We start from the raw sequence: 19663 nt of genomic DNA, 5'->3' as shown, positions 1-19663 counted from the left end.
CCATGTGATTTCCTTCACATGTGACCATCAATGGCACCCGGGTGCCGTTCTAGGAATTCACTCCAGAGTTATGGGAGTTATGTGCATTCCTGGTGGGATCACCCAGAGATCATATTTGCAAAAACACATGGGTGTGTTGCCCAAAACATGTGTTTCACAATAAACCTTCTAAAATCCAAATAGAATGCTTAAAACTGAAAATCAAATGCATCTTATGATTTTGTTCTTTCTTTAATAAGGAACTGGAGACAAGATATTTGTAAAGTGAAGGGGGACACTGTGCTAGAGATCTCTGAGTAACCCAAACCCAATTCTGCAGCATTTGCATGGCTGTGAGCTCTAAAATGGAGATCTAAGCAGCACTCTCCATCAGCAGGGTGTTGGATGGGAGGAGGTATATATTTCCATGATGCTTGCATGGCATGGAATTAGGCACAGCAGCTCAATTCCCTGACACAACTTTTCTTCTACAAGGTAGATAAACCCTTAGAAGATACAGACACAAGTAGGCCTTGGTTTACAAAGTCTTGGGCTGGTATCCAATAAATCAAGTTTTAGGGCATTTAGTATCAGATCAAAAAGATCATGGTCCCAATGGTACAAAATGCGGATCCAGTAGAAATTCACTCTGCCTTCTCAAACGTGTTTAAAATACACTGATCAGTCAGCCTGGTTCCTGCAAGGTTTTTGTGGATCAGGTATCATTTTCCTGCACCAATTGCACATATCAGGCTTTGTCTGTCATCTCACAGTTGGCATCGATCTGGCACAAAACCACAGAGCTGGCATCAAGTGTGTCACAGCTCTGGCTGATTTGACAGGAATATGGTCATCTGCCCATGGGGGATGTGCAGGAAACCTGCACTGCTGGTACAGGCACTCGTGCACAGACCTGGTGTGAACGGCAGAGCCTGGCAGGGCCAGAGGGTGATGTGACACCAACACAACTCTGCCTGAGCCCCAGCTCACAGGTCTGGGTAGAAAGAACCAAAATGAGACATCACGTGGTGGCTCCAGCCTCTGAACACCTCTTCTGCTCAGTGACCTCAGCTCTCAACAGCAGCTACTGCTACAAGAGCAGCAAGGAGAGGATTTGCACAGGGCAGGAGCCTGTGCTGTGCAGCCACAGCCAGTGAGGCTCGTGCAGAACAAACCCATTTTCAGAGCAAAACAGACCACTCTCTCCTCATGTTTGCTTTTCTTTGGGCTTTTGGCTTATGCACTAGAGCATGCATGCTCCACCCTCCCCAAATTCAGCAGATATTCTATAGTCTGTATCTAGGTATTGTATCTGTACTGTGTCTATGCATTATTACATGCTGTATTACGTAACTACATGTTAAAATCAAAAAAAAATTGTCAAGGAGCCTGCTGGTAATATGGGTTTGCATCATAAAATAGCTACTACTCATGTAGGTCAGAGTGAGAGAGAGTTTGGGAGCTTGATTTTAGGGTAGCACCGTCGGCATCAGAGATCTCGTAAAGCCAACAGAGCTTCCCAGCAGCCACGGCCCAGCAGAACCCAGTGCCTGGCTCAGCCAGGCTGTTCCTAACCCCTTCTCAATAATGCATCTAACTCATGCTGGGAGCATGTAAGTTGACTTTCAAAGAAAACAAGAGAAGGGACAAGTTAGAAGTTAAATTTTGGCATCTCTTACAGCGCTGTCTTGAACGTTCATATTTCTAACGCTCGAGTGACCAAATGCACAGTGATAGGATTGTAAACAAGAGTTAACTTGTTCCCACTAAGGGTTCTTTAGCTCTCCTCACCTCTCTTGGTATTTTGTCCCCTCTGACTTTTTTTGTTTGCCTTTCTTTTTTTTTTCTTTATTTTTGTCCCCCGCCTTGCCCCCCCCGTTAGTCAGAAGGGCAAGGGGAGAAGGGCAGTGCTACTTTGTATTTAGGCAACATTAAAAGTGAAAAGTTTTGACAGTTAAGCATCTCCCAAGCCAAAACTGGCAAAGCCAGCTGAAAAAAACACCCCACATGTTCCTGTTTAAATTGCAAACCTCTTTTATTTGTTGAAAGCGTTCCAGGGTGGCCTCGGGATACACTGAGCCTGCCTAAAGGCAGGTTTAACTTATGTTTTGACCATTTAAGAAGGAAAACAACTCTCTTCTTCCATGATGCTCTTTGGCACTCAGCAAATAAATTTTACCGTGGCAACTGAAAAGCCACTTTAGACACACAAGCTCTTCAGTCAAGTGGTCCTCACCATCTTGTCCTACACATCAGCCTGGATGCTCTGTGGTCATTAAGGGTTATCTAAAAAACCCACATGAAATAGCTCAGTATCATGTATTTGTATCATGTTTGCCAGTTATTAATTTAACTGAACAGCCGAGTCTTACATAATACTGTTTTGTAATGATCCACTCAAGTGCTTTACAGGGGAGGAAAGCCAAAGCAGAATGTGCAGTGTGACCTGTCTCAGGTTCATCCAGTGCTGGAAGGAGAACCTTCACCTCTGAATATTGATCCAGCACTCTGCCTTTAGGGTCTTTAGTAAATCCTGGACCCAGCAAATTCTGACTGTGGTCACAGGCTGAGGGAGCTCCCCAGAGCTGCCCAGTGACACAACACCTTATCTTGCTCTGACCATGATGGAGGTTGTGAGGTCTGGAGTGCAAGAGAGCTGAAGGTGCACAAACAGGTAACTGGGGTGTTTAACAAACGTGAATGGGGTGCAGAATGTCTGCACTGACCGTCAGAAAAACATCTTCAATCATTGTAGTGTGCAGCTGTACAGCAGCACGTGCATATTTAGCCCAAATTTGAGCTCCAGTTGCCACAGCTGTAGGTATGAATCACATAATAGCTGCTCTTGGGCAGCTCTCACTACGTGTGTAACCGCTCAGCCACACCAGCAACACCAGCATTGCCAGTCCATGCCTTTGTGCAGGCTCAGTTAATCATCCCCCTTTGACGCTGTGGCCTTAAATTAGTGCAAACAGAAGGACAGTTCCACGCTTCTCACAGTTTGCAGAATGAGACCTCGCTAAACAAGCATCATTTCTTGCCATGATTCTTCTCAAAATAGATTAATCTTTGCAGAAAAGGAGAGCAGAGGCTAATGAGGGTTGAGGCACAGATGGGATGGCACCAGCAGCTACTTCATACAAACACAGCAAAGTAATAGTTTCTAGCATGACATTTAATAAAATCAAGCCCTACTAGGATGCACAGCTACAGGGGAATTTAGTTTGAAGTCAAACATGCTGCTGCCTGGCTATCTTCAGTGCAAATACACGACACATGGTCTACCTTATCTTGCTTCTCAATTTAATCACACTTTTAATGAGCAGAAACATAAAAAGCAATCAGCTCCTTTCTCTTCTTACAATACTAATTTTCTTTCTATGCTGTTTACTTTGAATAACCAAAGTTCATTTTTAGATCCCTGTTCAACATTTCATTCAAAGAGCATCTTTCAAATGCTGTTTTGAATCTCCAGCAATGTCCAGTGCAAATTTCCTGGGATTTTCTGCCCTCTCAAACAGGGCTCTGTCTTTCAGGGTATGGGGAGGGCTGCTTCTTGCTTTGCTTATGAATCCAACTCCATTCCCAACTGAGAGAAAAGTGAGAACTAGGTAGACCAGAAATATGTAGACTAAACCTATGTAGACCAGAATACAGATGCAATGTGGGTAATTTATATATTACCTCCCCCCCTCCCCATTTATAGATGGTCTCTAAAATCTAAATGTTATTTAGGGATGGAAACTAGTCCAAAAAAAAAAAAATAAAGTAGCTCAGTGGAACAAGCATCAAACTGTGTTTCAGTAGTTATGGAATGACAGATAGATATTTGTATCTGCATTGATAATGGTATTTTAAGTTGCTGTGCAATTGTATGCTCAGAAGAAAATATTATAGTCTGTCTTTTGGGATGAATTGCCTCCTCTGCATTTGCAGATTGTTGCAGTTGCTGGTTCGGGGGTTTCACTGTGCCCAAGTGTCTCACTTCTCACCTTCCAGATGATCGTTAAACGCTGTATTGAAAGGGAGTTACCACCTATCTTTCATCTTCCTGAGACAAATAAGAAAAGCTGGGAAAAGTTCTCATTCTCTGGGGTAATGGGAGAGGTGAGAGGATCCTGCTATTTTTCCCCACTCTGTGTAGTGTTTTTTGCTGACTCTCCATGGCAGTGCAGGGGTAACACCCAGGTAAAATCTACTGGGCCACAGAAATAGGCCCAGCCTGATTTCTCTGGTACTGAAAAAAAGGGAGAAGACTTTTGACTTGCAAACATGTAGAAAAAAACTCCTTTAGCTTTATCACCATTGCTAGATATCTGAATTGTAACATCATCTTGAAAATTCCAAGTATCCCCTCCTTTTTTTTTTTTTACAGTGGAAAAAGGGCAGGGATGGATCTCCTTGGTTGTCTGGTTTTTGAACTCTTAGGTTCAAAACCCATGTCCTTAGGTTGCACATGGATCAAATTTTCAAGGCTTATTCTCCAAAAGTAAAAAACAGAAATTCTGAAGGTTTCTGATACTTGAATATATTTGTTCATCTTTCCAAAGTGCTGCCAGGTAGAGGTGCCTGGTGATCATGTCTGGATAATCTTGCCATAGACTGAGATCTAATTTTGGCAAAAAAAATATAGTGCTGCAAAAATAACATTAGGGTCTGAAAGCTCAGTTTTCTGTGAGTGACAGAGCTCATTTCTTCTGGAAGAACATTAATAGATTTTGCAAATAGACAATAGAAATTAATTAAATTTTCTGGCCCACATGGTTATTCAGCAGAGCTTAGTAAAGTGAGTCATAAAGGTTCAATAACCCCTGGTTTAATTTAAGTTACATGACTTCTAAGAAAATCTCAAGATTTTCTGGGCAGGGAGATGAAGTTTCTGTAGAAAGAATTAAAGAACAGAGAAGGAGTAAATCTGAAGGACTCTGATGAACAAATCCAGAGAAAGTTGGCACAAGCACCTCAAGGGAACACAGGATGGAGAGACCCATCCTTCCTATGAATTAACCCTGTCTTTTATTTTAGATTTAAAGCAATAGCTGGTAGCAAAGTTATACATAAATAGATTAAGCAGAAGGTAGAGAGGGGGCTGGCTGCATTAAATATTACAAGAACTGTCAGCTTACTCACACTTTCCTCTTCAACCACTGTGCAAGGGGTGAAGTTGAGCATTGGTTGTATATTTAACAAATCATGGGATATTCAAACAAATTAGTACTTTCATCAGGTCAAGCCTCCACCATTTCATCACATTACTTCTGAAATTGATTTTATACTGTAGGTCTATATATTCCCTGAAATACATCCCTCTGCACATGTGGAGCATGACAAATTAATCCATTAACAGGTATTCTTTAACTAGGTCTCCAGAGTGCTGTGAGCCTGAATTATGCTGCATTTTCCAGTGTCTTTTTAATTTTGCATGTTCTAGATAAAAAACAGTTTCCTCTAAAAATCATTGCCCTCTTCTCTGTAATGGTGACAAGAGGGGAAGAGGATATTGAAAAGTTCCTCATCAGCATAAATAAATTAAAATCCCCACTTCATAGAAGCCAAGAGGAATGAGGCTCTATTAAATGTTTTAAGAGGAAGCTGGAGGCAGAGATGACCAAAATGAAGCTCCCCAGTCTAAATATATTAGCAACTCTCTCCACACTTTTATTTTTAAATGTCAGATAATCTATTAAAACTGGAACATCTTTGAAGGCAGGATGGCTGGAGAAAGGATTGTGGTATTTAAATAATGGGAGATCACGTTTGCAGTTTTCAAACCTGTATTTGCAGGTTAAAATTCATCTTTGTGTTAATAAGGCCAGTCTCATATTTCTGTCTCTATCCAGGCTTCTCCTCTCTTTGTCATCTCTTTCTGTGCTGCCTGATGATGCCTCATTTTGCAGGATTTCAAAGAGCTGCAAAAATTTCCCAGCAGTAATCCTGTGTCATCCAGCAGGGGAGATCCATGGACACTATTTATAAACTGATACAGTTCTACTCGCTGCATAATAGCAAACTGATGTTTAATTAGATATTTTTTGGTTTTTGGTTACCCACTTTGCATAATGGTCCTAACTGTGCCCATGGGGCAGGTTCACATCTCAGACATGCACTGGATTGAGGTGCCTGCTTGCACAGCTTCTCTGGAACTTGGGAGCTGAGATGGAAAAGCAGGTACTTCCAGACAGCCCTGACAGGGACAACAAAGCTTCACGTGCACCTTCCCTGCAGAATGAGAGCAAGAATCCCTCTGCTCTGGCCCTGTTGGGAGCTGAGTGACACTGAGGAGGAGAATGTCACTGAGATGCCAGGGCAAAGAGGGGCTTCCAGGAGCTGCTGTGGCACGAGGCACACGGTTCCCTTCCTCAGGCTTTACTGGTTTTCCATCACACCACAGGCAGAAAGGAGTGGTGGAACTGCCCACGACCTCTCAGTGAATTCTCATGGATTTATCAGGGAATTAACAGGTTTTTCTTTGCTGGACATTGTCATACTATTAGCTTTGTGTTGTTTGGCTTCTGATAAGCAAAAGCCCTCTGACAAAGTTAATTCCCAAAGCATTCCAGGCTGGAAGCAGCTCCATTTGAGCCGACAGCTTGTGCACCCTCACCCAGGCTGGGTCACCTGCCAACCTGGGGAAATGATTCCAACAACTCCTCATTCTCAATTCCCAAACCTGACACTTCAAAGATGCATTATTTATTTGTAATGACATGTGGTAACACAGGTGTTGGTGGCTGAGAGAGCTCCATGGCAGAGCTGGCTTTGGTGGATGGAGCAGGGAAGGTGGAGCAGGGAAGGTGTTGCTAAGGGGCAGCTCACTTATTTTTCAGTAAATCCTTAGCAGAAAAATATTATTAATCTTCTAACACACACAGTGTTGCCAGCACAGGATTCAATCACAAGTTTTATGGTATTTATGCTTCAGTGTGGGTTTTTTTCAGACAATAATCCATAAATTGGACATTATTTACGTTTCTTGTGTCACTATTCAAAAAGATTGTCTTGTGCATGGGCCAAGAGATCCCAAAATGGGAGAACTGCTGATTTTTTCTTTGTGCAGTCCTGCCACTGACTTGTCTGGTGGCCTTGAGCAAACTTTCTCTTCCCTCTGGGCTTCATTTATCCTCTTGGAGTAAAAGGGATACAAGAAATTTAATTTACTTTGAAAGGTATGACTATCATCTGCAGTGTCCATTGGAGTCTTAAGACAATGGCTGGATGAGTGTTTAACAGAGAGGACATTCCTGGCAGTGCCTTTGGCAGGAGGCTCCTTCCCTGTCACAGGAGCTATTCAGCACCATTTCAGTGCTAGGGAAGGGGAAATAAGGTGCACAGAGCTTCTACCTTCATTTTGGTAAATTTTAATTTTTGAACACCAGCCTTTTCCCTCCAGCATCTCCTTAACTTTCCCATTGCCATTCCTTATGTTTTATGACAGCTCTATCTGAGTTATGGGCATATATTTCACCTGGGTTTCAAACACACTCTATTTTTATCAACTTAAAGGCATCTTGTAGGCATCTCACTTTTTGGACTGTCTATTTTAGGGTTTCCTTTTTTACCTAAAAACCTCATTTTAACATAGTTCCTTTTCTAGAAATTAAGCACAGGGATGCACTGGGCCTCCTATCCCTCTAAAATACAATTATGTTTTGGCTGTTACCCCCTTACTGTTTTGTTTTGGCTGTTACCCTTCTGAACTGAGCCCTGGGCACCACTCCAGATGAAATTCAGGATTGTACCTTTTTTTGTGGGTTCTAAGGTTGCTGTTTGATAAAGCAGTCATTTACTGAGTCCAAAATTATTTATCCCTATGCCTTGTCCTGAAGACAGTGATCCAGGCTACATGAGGGGAACTGTAATATTCTACCACTGACAGCGTCTGCAATTTACAGCTTTTCCTTGAAATGTTTTCTTTCATTGAAAACCGAAATTTCCAGAGTTACATTTAAGTCTGTTTTATTTCACTTGACACATTTTTTCACCGAGATGGTTATGCAAATATTAACAACCTCTGTAAACAAGACCAAACCACACAGGGGAAACTCCTCCTTAACCTGGTCCCTGAAGAGCCATTTGGAACAAATGGCTTTGCATAATACAGCTTTTTCCAATTAGCATCTCTGGCAATAAGCCACCGGGGTATATTTGATATGCTTTTATCTTAAGATTAAATTTACACTCGCTGCTAGGTAGCTCTGACATCTTCATTCTTGTTTTACATCTCTGTCATAACATGATTATTGTGTGATCACTACTCCCAGCAAACCAGCCCCTGTCTGGATGTGGCTCAGCCTTAACTACACTGATGGGCTCTACAGTCGTGCAAACTAAGAAGGTTGGAGGTTTTTTTGCAATTTGCCTCCTAGAATTCAAAGAATATCGTTGTAAAAGCTGCAGGGCAAGTTTGGGGTATTTTTAGAGCCATATATTAGCTCCAAGAAACAAGCTGGAAAAACAACCAAGATAATAATTAATAAATAAGAATTTTTTTTCTGAAGAGATTGCAATTTAAATATTTTAAAAGAGGCTAGTCAAACTTTACAAAACAGACTGAGGCCCAGATTTTAATGATTTTTCCAAAGTTTTGAAGAACTGGATACAGAACAGACCCTTTCCTTAGCCCAGTATTTTAACCACAAAACTTTTTCCTACCACAAACAACTAAGCACTTTCAAAAAGAATTTTCCAAGGGCAGATTCACTATCAGTGTTATAAATTGTTCCAGCTCTTATGAAATCAGTGGATCTATTACTGATTATATCTACTAAGGATCTGCCACAGGACTCTCTAGTATAAAGTAAGTTAAAAAAATATACATCATATGGAAGTGCTTTCACAAGCACAAACATAAGAAATACTAACAGTATTTCCTGTGCCATGAAAAATGCAAACAATTTTCAAAAATTTTATGCTAAAATGCAATCTTTTTCTTCAAATTCTTGGAAACAATGAGAAAGTTTTCCCGGGGAAAAAGGGATGGAAAATATCCCGCCATTGTGAAGTTACCTCTCCTAGACATCACTTTTAGAGATTGGAAATAGCAAAAGCAAAGTGCAGTGCTGAGGTAAAATGGCTGCTCCAAACCAAACTGCAAACCTAATTCAGTTCACCACACAGGCCTTTGGGATTCCCATCCTTCATGTGCCTAATCAGATTTCAGATGATGCCCATCCATTAAGAAAAACATTTTTATTTCCCCAGGTAAAGAGATTTCTCCCTCCAAACAGCTTCGTACTCCACTCTCTGCTTCACCACAACAGCCTGTCAAGTGTTTAGGTCGAAACCACAGAGCAGGAAAACACTCACACAAAACTGGAAATCTTTTACTTGCTCGCAGTTGAGATTTGTTCACCTCAAACAGCACCAGGACAGTGAGGAAACGCCTTCCAGTCACACAGGGCTGATGTTGTACTGGGCAATTTTAACTGTGACAAGGCCATGCTGAAGTAAATACTACAATGGTATTTATTTAAACGAACCCCATGAGGTTTACTATAAATCAGCTCCTTTTCAACCCTCCACAATTTATGTAAATCACATTCTGTTTGCTCAGGGTTCCTTTGCAAAATAGTGTCAAATTTCCAGCAGAAACAAGGAGTTGGTGGTGGACAAGATATTTCCACACATTCGAGATCCATAAATTAATCAAGTATAATTTATCAGCTCATAATATCAATAATAATAAGCATTCATAGCATGCTCTTATGTATAACACTTAATGCTTTCAGCATAGCCACTATAGATTATTAAGGTATAAAGATTGGCACTACTAGGAATTACAAGTTATAGATTCAATCTATTGACCAACACTATAAATCTAATGGCAAAAAAATATATTGTTCATTTAAAGGGAGATTAACATAATTTTTCCAGGCTTACTTTAAAAAGATGTTAACCCTTTAATGTGTAGAATTCAACTTCTTTTTCCAAGGGTCCTCTTAACCTGGGTTATTTCAATGCTACACTTCCCAACATTGCCTCAGAAACCATTCAGTGGGCAAAAATTGAGGACAAGCAGCTGAGTGCAGGATGATGAACTACAAGTGGGAATGGAAACAAACAGCTAAAGGCAGAACAACTTCTTAACTGGCTTTGCCTTCAAAGCACGTGTCCTAAAAGTCTGTCCCACACTTAGACTGAAGGGAAGAAAACTTGTGCCTTGGAATGGTGAAGTGTAGGATTAGAAATACAAGAGAGAAAGAGAAAGATCTGGAGCCAAAATTTCAAGAGAGACAAAACTCAGTTGGAGAAATTTAAATAGAATGATAAAAATTGAACTCAAAACAGTGTCCCCCAGAACCCCAAATGGAATCCAAGATTTCAGATACTATTCCTCTACTGGAAAATGCCTGATGGGTGCTGGGAAAGGTTTCCCCTTCATTCCCATGCTGGTTCAGTTGGTTACCCTGTTATTCTCTGCAGCAGATCTGACAAAACAGATGTTGATCTTTGTGGCAGAGGGGCTGGGGCTGCTTTAATTTATATTCTGAAGTCTTTACTAGAACTCTTACATGCCTCTTGTGAGCTACATAATCTTAGTGCAGTGTTCTATAGGCATTCCCTGAGAAACTGTATAATGGCTTTGCTGCAGAAGTTGGGAATGGGGCAGGGAAGTGTGGAAAAAGGAAGATGGAGAAGGTCTTGGAGAACTGGGTTCTCTCTCCTTCCTCTGCCAGACTGCTTGGGGGGGGAAGAGTAAGTCACTTGAACAAGGTGCTCATCTTCAACCTACAGCTGAGATGTAAATGTTCAGGTAGTTAAGAACCCACAAGAGAATTCAGTAAGCCATTTTTCTCCAAGCACATAAAGTACTGCCTTATCTAATGGGTCTGGAAAATCACAGTAAACACGTCTCAAGTGAGACAACCAAAATCAGCCTTTTTAAATCCCACTCTGATGCTCTGCACACTCCTCAGATCTGTGGAGTGGACACCCCAGCCCCACACTACCCAGAGCTTTAGTGGAGCAGGTACTGCAGTGATGGGCACCACAGAAAAGCTTCAGAATGTATGAATAACTTCTGCCTTCACAGATTACTGGAGACAGGAGTGCGTGATGTGCACTTTAAGGCTGCATCACAATGCACAAGGAACCAAGGGAAGATTTCACAGACAACCATAATTCTGGCGTTTTTTAAGTGTTTAGTGCTTGCCTTTAAAATCTGAATAATGTGCTCTTAACATAGTGGCTTTCTGGTATATATCTGAAAGCACCTATATATTTTCACAATACATGGAGAACATTTTGTTTTGTGCTTTAAAAGGATCCTGAAAATAATCGTTATTTAACTAAAACATCCTTGGCTTTCTTTTCACTTTGCTTTTGTGTGGAAGCCACAGAACAGCTTTTCACATACCAGATGAATAATGTGTAGGAAGAGTGAGAGAGGAAGGGAATTGATGGCTTCTTTTAAAGTATGTGAATTTAATTTCACCAGGCACTTTATTTTAATCATAATGCAGATCCAAATGTATAGAAAAAAAGAACCTCCTGAAAGCTTCAATATGTTGGTTTATACGTTACTGAAAAAGATCGCATTTTATAAAATAATACATTTCTTTTTTGATTTTTTAAACTGTAGGTTGAAAATTAATATACATCAATATCCAAGTACTAGGTAGCATAAAAACATCTGCACCTTCAAACTATACAGCAAAATGCAGTCACAGGCATGCTGGACAACTGTTAGATTATCTGACCAGATTTAAAGGTTTCATAGCAATAAACTTTCTTGCACTGCTGGATTTTTTTAGCAAAACTCTTTTTCTCAGCAGTGCCAGGAGGAAAAAGTCCAGCTATTCCACACACACCTAAACTAAAATGTATTACGGCACTTGCAGTGGGAAAATTCTTTTTATTGCCCCCCAGCTTCTCTGCCACAGAACTGTAGAATAAATCTCTCTCCCTATTGGAAAAGTGTCTCTGTCAACACTGAAATGAAGCACATGTAACTGAATTGTGCAATTAATCTGCCAGCACCATCACTGATTCCTAGGTTGGGAGGAACATATTCATGGTTACAAAATGTATGATTTGCAGAGCACAGAGTATGAAAGAACAATCTACTTTCCCAGGTGAAACAGAGCCAATGGATTTTTTTTTTCTATATTCCAAATGATCACAGAATAACACATTCTTGCATATTGTATCACATCAAAACATCCTGAGTCCTAATACCTTCATGTTAAAAGCAGCGTTCCCTCAGTACAGACTCACAGACATATTTTTAAAATACCCTCATGTTCACTCACCTCAGTTAAAACTCCAAGTAGATATGATGGATCAGTTTAACAAAATAAAGCATCCATGGCAGGAAGGAAGTATTTCTCCATGTCTCTATTCATTTCTTCTATTCCTTCTACTCACCTCCCAGTGCTGCTGCTGCTCGGAGCACACGAAATGCAGCAGCTCAATCCCAGAAGAAAATGGTTATTTCCTTTCCCCTGTTCCTGCTCTCCCTTGAAACTCCTTCACTTTTTCAAGTTGCACAGGAATAGCAGGATGGACCCTTTGGGCTCTCTCCAGGGCTGTGTATCTTATGTAAAACAGATGAAGGCATTGCCTATTTTAACCACGACAATCATGTCTCTCTGACAGCGCCGGGCTCGTTAATTGTGCTCTGTGTGCAACTGGGAGAACCCACGGAATGCTCAGACTTGGGCTCAGCTTTCTAAATGAAGAACCAGAGGAAAATCTGCAAATCAACTTCTCTTTACTGCAAAAGTTGCTCTTTTTCCTGTCCTGTAAAAGAAGCTGGGAGTCACTGTTTAATCAATATCTCTCACTGGAAATGCTGGGGGAGAGCTCTAAACTTGGTATAACACCCGAAACAAACCAACTGGAGATGTTTTGGCCACTAAAATGCCTCGAACCCCGCTGTAACTTTTGGTCAGCTACCACATCAAACCTCTGATTCCTTCCTCCCAAGGCAATTTTGTCTTATAGCACTGTCAGCAAACTGCTTGAAAAGATTCCAGCCTAAATTACAGTAGTGAAAGCCTGTCCTGGCCTTTTCCCTTACTGTTTGTTTTTTTATAGAATATTTAAATTTCATATTACTCCTCACCCAGTCTTAGCCATACTTCCCAGAATGCAGGAAAACAGTCTTTCCTTCCTGCAATCCTAAATGCCTTCATTAGGGAGACTTAACATTGAAGTGTTTTGGAAAGGCAGATGCTCCAGATTTAAAAGAAACAAGAGAGGACTCTCAGTGAACAGCTGCATTGCTCTCAGCTCCGAGCGAGCCATATTTCAGAATGGTTTGGTACATTATTTTGTCACTGGGAACATATTATTACCATCTAAATTTAAAAACACTGGCTTTCTTGCACAAAGGCAAAAGCAGGCTTAAAACCACAATGACTGTTCTGTGCAAGTATTCCATGCCAATGATGCAGAAAATGAGATCAAAGTGGAAAACAATTCTTCTTTTCCAAGGTCTTTGCTTCCAAGGTGTCTGTACAGAACTGGCCAGGAACCACAGGTACAGGAATTCTTGTGCACTTCCAAATTAATCACTATTCACAGTTCTGTGCTGAAATTTCATTCCACGGATGCTTCAGCTCAGAAATACCTTGTCCCTGCTAATGAGCACTACTGTATTCCAGCTGCAGTAAACTGAAATGCTGGATTTCAAGCCCATGTTTCAAAGTTATTGTTTTTCAGTTCTAAAGGAAAATATTTTTAAAATAAACTGAGCACTGTCTGCTTCTGTAGAAATTAAGTCATGTAATTCCTGAAACAGTGTTCTGGCAAACAATTCCACTTCGGAGCACTGGGCACAGCTCCTGCTGGTGAACTGGCAAAATCCAGGGAGAAATTCTAAGTATATTTTCAATAAAATCTTACAAAGTTAAAGTAAATCACAATCTCTTTTTTTGCCCCAGGAAATACATATTAACAGGTTTTTCTCTTATTGAGTCTTCTTATGCATCATCTACAACCACCCACGTGTATTTTCCAGAGTTGTTTAGTGGGTGACTAAAGGATCCATTGCAACTCAGGTAAACTGCTGCTTCTGGAAAAATGCACTAATCATATGGATAACAGAAAATTGATAATAGAAAAGTGTTTTAATTCAGTGAACATATGTAAAACAGAGGCATCGATTTTCAGTCATAAACAGGACTCCAGTGGACGGCCCATTGTTTATTCCCTGAGGGGTATTTTAAGGAAAAAATTGAATGAAGTACTGGTTTAGTGACTATTATCATTGGGAGACTTTTAATTAACATCAATGGCATAACCTGGGTCAATTCTGTATACAATATACTATATAGATGTTTGTCTGTGTGTGTGTGTATGTTCTAGGTAAGGACTTCCTTATATTTCCTGAGTTTGACTTTAGCATTTCAGAAGAATCAGATTCTCTCTAGAGGGAAATCCAGCCCAGAAAGTTGGGAAGTTTTTGATAAGTCTGAGTTTCCTGGTTGTTTTTATGTAAATCCATCTATATTGTCATGAGAGATGAATATCCCACAGAACCAAATGCAGTGACAAGCTGAAAAAAAAACACTTTTTTAGTAGAAATTTGCTAGTGAGCCTTATCCTGACCCATCAATCAGCATCTGGCCATTAATCTAATTGTTATTCATTAAGTTCTTCCATTAGAATCTCTCAGACATGTGCTGCAAAGTCTAACAATCTTTGTGTTGTATCATAAGGCAAAGGAGGATGTTCAATCATCTTGTCTCTTCACCTTGTTGCTGGCAACACTAACCTTTCCCTGAATTATTCCTGAATGGAGGAATCCTAAAATTGGACAGATAAATAACATAAAGTAGGGAAAAGTGGAAGACAAAGTCGAACAGAGAAAAGGACAAACATCCTCTTATCTAAAAGTGCTTCCTTGGTTGTGTTGAAGTCCTTAGTTAATTAAAAAAAAAAAAAAAAGACAATGACAATCTCACCATTCAGAATTCATCCCTTCTACTTACTGAAGTTCTGGAAAACACTATAGCAAACAAAGGCCCAACTTTCAAGTGTAAATAAAAAGTATTGGGCGAAATCTTTATTAAAAATTAAAGACTCTGACCCAGCAGAGTTCCCAAACATGTGTTTGAATTTAAGTGCTTAGTCTTAACAAGGTTAATAGGATTCATCTGTCGGGGAGATGCCTTATGTGCAAACAGGCTTTGGGTTCTAAAACCATGTTTGCTAAGCCTCTGAACACTTGGAATTTAGGCACTCAAGTCTGAAAATCTGGCAAAAGCTTCTTAAAGGTAAGAGAAAAATAAACAGATCTTTTCTGGTGCCGAAGTTTGTCTGAATCATGGGTTGTTAACCAATGGAGGAGTTGTGTCACAACCTCCCAGAAAATGCTGCAGGGTTTCTGAGGCTGCAGCAACCACTGCAAGTTTTTGATATAGGACTGAGCTACAAAATGAATAAACAGAGATAGTTGATGTCTTGTACTCTTGCTGATGGGCAAAATTCCCCAAAAGCTTAGAATGGCTTAACTTCAGATTCAGATTTTTCAATGCCATAAATAAAATAGAACTTCTCCTCCCTAACAGGACCCAGACTTTAATCTTCCCTTTTTGCCTGAGACTCAGAACTCTCGTTTTTATACTTCCATATATGAAGCACCTCTGGCTACTTACACTGCAGGAATAAATAATCTCTGCAGTGAATATATGCCTGTTTAAAATATCTGTTTAAGAATCTGAACCCCACTCAGAGTGTGTTTATCTGGAGAACAAAGCTTTTGTTAAGCTTTTCTTAGCAAACATGTTTCAGGTATGTGAACTAAAGCATCCTGAATGTCTCATGTTGAATTCTGTGCATGTGACAATAGTTTTGGATATAACAGTCTACATTTCAGATGCCAGTGTATTTCTGGTTTAGAAGATATTAATTTATCTATGAGATCATAGAACTTTGGATTATAGCTAAAATACAAGTCTTTGCTGGTAATAAATGATGACTCCTTTCAGTGAAGCTGGGCAACTTTCCATCTTCCAGTGTTTTATTGTTTAAAAGTCTTCCAGTAAAAAGAGATTAAATTGTCAGAGTTACCAGGTAATGACTTGAGCAGTTGACATAGGATGAACTTGGCACCCAAAACATCAGTGGATACTGAAAAGCTTGTTTCCTCACTGGGGAAGGGGTTGGTGGGTGCAAATTGGCTCTTACCTCTTGAAAATCCAGGGTGTTTTGCTTCTGATTCCCATTTCTCAGGAAAAAAAATGATCTTGAGAAAATTTGTCTGTGTATCAGAATGCTGAGTGCTAATTTAGAACTCTTCAAATAGAATCAGAAGACTCTTTGAAACACACTAAAGAAAAATTGGCAATTGAGGAATCTTTCCTAACAGGTTTTAAATTAGGTGAAATTAGGACTATAACATTCAGTGTTTCTTAAATAGTCATAAATTGTGCTTGGACTCAGTTTTGAGATTTTTTTTCTAACAGATTTAATGAATACCTATACAAGAGGCACACTCATAAAATTGCAAACAACTACTCTTTAAACCAGAAACTTTAAGATTAGATTTAGAAATACTGCAGAATGAAGCATTTGTTCTCTTGTTGTCATGAAGCTGAGGAATCTCTCTTATTTCAAAGTATTTTTCATTTGAATACACTTAACAGGCTTGGAGTACTTTGTTACTACTTCAGTAAATAACATTTGTAACCTTTGCTGATTTGGAATTAATGTTATATTTAGTAGAAAAAGAGAGAGCAGATATTCCAATATATTCCTGGAAGTATCTTTAAAACGTCCTACAAACAATTTTCAAAAGCTAGAAAATTCATATACCATTATCCCTGTGTGTCTTGATCAGTCTTAATTAGGGTATTTTAGGGTTTTAAATGTGGCAATAAGTTCCTTTTATTTTCTCAATAAGGCCTTTTTCAATTTTTATTTTTATCATCTGTCACAGAAATCTGTTGTATGTGTAAGCAATTTAATGGTTCACTGGAAGGTTGTTATGCAACTGAGTTGTATAAAATCCTGTCCAAATCCAGAAATTACTGTAAGGGGGAAACAGCGCAATGGTGAAAGGCTGAGAACTTAAATATGTTTCCTGTTGGTTTTAAATCTTTTCTCTGTGGTTTTGTAAAGCTCTCCTTGATATGCTGTGAGTGTAAGAGGGACGAGATTCCACACCTAACGTTGGGATGTCAGGAACAGAAAGCTCGGCACAGGCAGGACTCCAGAGCCACAACGTAGCCAAAGGGTCTGAAGTGATTATTCCAACACAACACCACTGCTTGCTCCATTTCATGGAGAGCTTTCCAAACAGAAGCCACTCAGTGTAAAGCTGAGCTATGATTAAAATCATTAAGCCTGGTTTAACAGTGCAGGTGAAGAATGATAAATGCAGTTCTCCTGCACAAATGTGAGAACCCGAGGGCTTTCCATCAATACCCATCATAGTCCTGTAAGTGGATACAGTGCATGGGGAATGTTATCCATTGGCAGAGCTTATTGCCCCTGGGACAGCACACACAGCTATTCCCAGCGGGATCAGGGTGCAGTTAACGCCAAGGGCACGTTCTGCCAGCACTGCTCACTCCTGGCATCACATCCCACCTAGTCCTGGTGACCACTGCTGTGATTATCACACAGCCAAGCACTGCTCTGGGAATGAGGGCTGGGCAATTTGACTCTAAACTGATTATACATAAGTACTACTCCAAAGGCAGTGAAAGACCCAACATTGTTGTTTTTATTTCCCTGGCACTGATTTCCACAGGAATAAGAGCTCCTCTTAAGGTATGTGAGAGAATAGAGAATTATAATCATGTTGTGCACTTGTTTCTGCAAGACATAACTTCATAATTCAGTTTATTTTCCAACCATGGCATCCTCTGAGAAACTAGAAACTCTTCCTTGCAAAGACCCTTTGTATTGGACCAGATGATCTTCTGTGATCCCTGACAACCTGAATCACTCTGTGATCCTATGAGCAGTTTATGTAACCCTTACAAACAAAATCCATGTCCACATCCATCAATTATTTACCTATATTTCTACAGATGTCCCAAATATATGTTTTTGACCTTCAGGCAGAAACACTGAAGCACAACAGAAAATTCCACTTGGCCAAAGGTAGAAAAGCTTAGAAGTCTATAAATTATCCACTCTTCTGGACTGCAAGAGTAACTTTGGTAAAACAAGAAATGGTAAATCAGGTTCATTTTAGCTTAGTACAAAAAGGGACCAGTTGTTGACAATAAACACCTGGTATTGTCTAACATCTTGGGATGAATTTCTGTATTTGCAATTGAAATAATTAGTTTGAGCTCTAAAGAAATTTTTGAAGGAAGTTTTTCAGACATTACCTAATATCACACACAATGTGTATTTCCCTTCTCACTTGTTAAAATAAGATCCTTGTGACTTCTAACAGTCATCACTTGAAGTGTATCACTTGAAAGAGAGATGACCATTTTTTCACCAGCCAGCATCAGAGAAAGTGAAAAGACTGATGTCAAAAAGCAGGAACACTGAACTGTAATTCCCTTTAGGATTTTCTCTTATCTCTTCTCACATTATATCAGCCTTACTTTACAACTTCCCTTGCCTTTTCACTTGAAATTGTGATGGTCTTTCAAGAGAATAATCAATGAGAAGGCAATTTCTGCACTGTGTAAAAGTAGGAATTTTGATTGTAGTCAGTTCTGAAAACATGAGCGTCTGTCATCCCCATATAGGATAAATCATTTAAAATATAAGCATAGGGTACATGGTACAGGCCTTGAAACCATATTTCCATTGCTCTGAGGACTAAACTGGCTAATCTTTTCTTCCACATAAACAGATCCAGATCAGCACGTCATGAATTGTTGACTTTACTGTCTAGTAACGCTTTTATGGACTGCTGTTCTGGGCCTCTCTTCATCAGCCTCCCTCAAAAACTGCCACAAGAATTTGAAGCTGGCTCTACATTAATCAGCTAATAAGAGTAAGGTACCCCAACGTGATCTATATCCTCCTAAACACACGTCTCTCCCTCACACTGGGAGTACCAGTGATGCTGGAATGCAGACCAGGGAGCACCACGCCAGTGTTCAGCACCAAGGTCAGCTCAGGACTGTGCACAGCCCAGAAAAACAAAAGGACCTTGATTCATCAAAAAGTCAAAACTCCTGTCAAATACATAGAGAAATCTTGAATTCATAAAACACTTGTTGAAATAGAGAAGATTTAAAAAAAGCTAAAGCTTATATTTTATTCATTAACTGCGTTCTTTACAGACCATTCTATGTGGAATATAATGCAAACAGTGAGATGTGAGACGGAGTCTGGAACATTATTTACTTTTAGTAATGCACAATGCAGCTGCAGTGGAAGAACAGGCAGATGAATTGTGCAGCACTCACATGTACTTTCCTTTGAACTCTCTATGTACAATATATGGGCTAAATCGTGCCTTTAGGCACAGTCTTGAACAAAGATCATAAATTGCACAATCTCCAAAGACATGATATTGTAGCACAACTCCCTCTTTGCTCCATGATAGGCCAGCCACAAATTGCCTTTTTCTGAAGCAGTTTACAGTGTGTGTGCAATGCCTCAGACCCACCCACCAACCAGGGCAGTGCAGAGGCACAGAAAAGCCTATTTCTCTTTCCATTTCTTGTCAGCTCCTCAAATACATCCCCCAGGGCATAGGAACCAGATTTCCTGTGTGCCCCCTTGTATGAGACTGAGACAGACACCCATTTTCAGTCCC

At 40.0% G+C, this 19663-nt stretch overlaps 1 protein-coding gene across 2 annotated transcripts in view; it reads right to left on the bottom strand.

Moving 5' to 3' along the window:
- Positions 1-19663, bottom strand: part of PHACTR3 (phosphatase and actin regulator 3) — a 100642-nt gene that overhangs the window by 61399 nt on the left and 19580 nt on the right. The window contains exon 1 of one of the 2 annotated variants that reach the window (XM_017815309.1): positions 12231-12612. The exons of the other annotated variant lie outside the window; for it this stretch is intronic. The gene's annotated coding sequence lies outside the window, so the exon portion shown is untranslated. Of the gene's footprint in view, positions 1-12230; positions 12613-19663 lie in introns of those variants that run through there. 2 annotated transcript variants of the gene reach the window in all.

The sequence above is a fragment of the Lepidothrix coronata genome, unplaced genomic scaffold, assembly GCF_001604755.1.
Source record: "Lepidothrix coronata isolate B3197 unplaced genomic scaffold, Lepidothrix_coronata-1.0 Scaffold49, whole genome shotgun sequence".
NCBI lineage: Eukaryota > Metazoa > Chordata > Aves > Passeriformes > Pipridae > Lepidothrix > Lepidothrix coronata.
The sequence above is the reverse complement of the archived record's forward strand: the minus strand, read 5'-3'. Positions and strand labels throughout refer to the sequence as shown.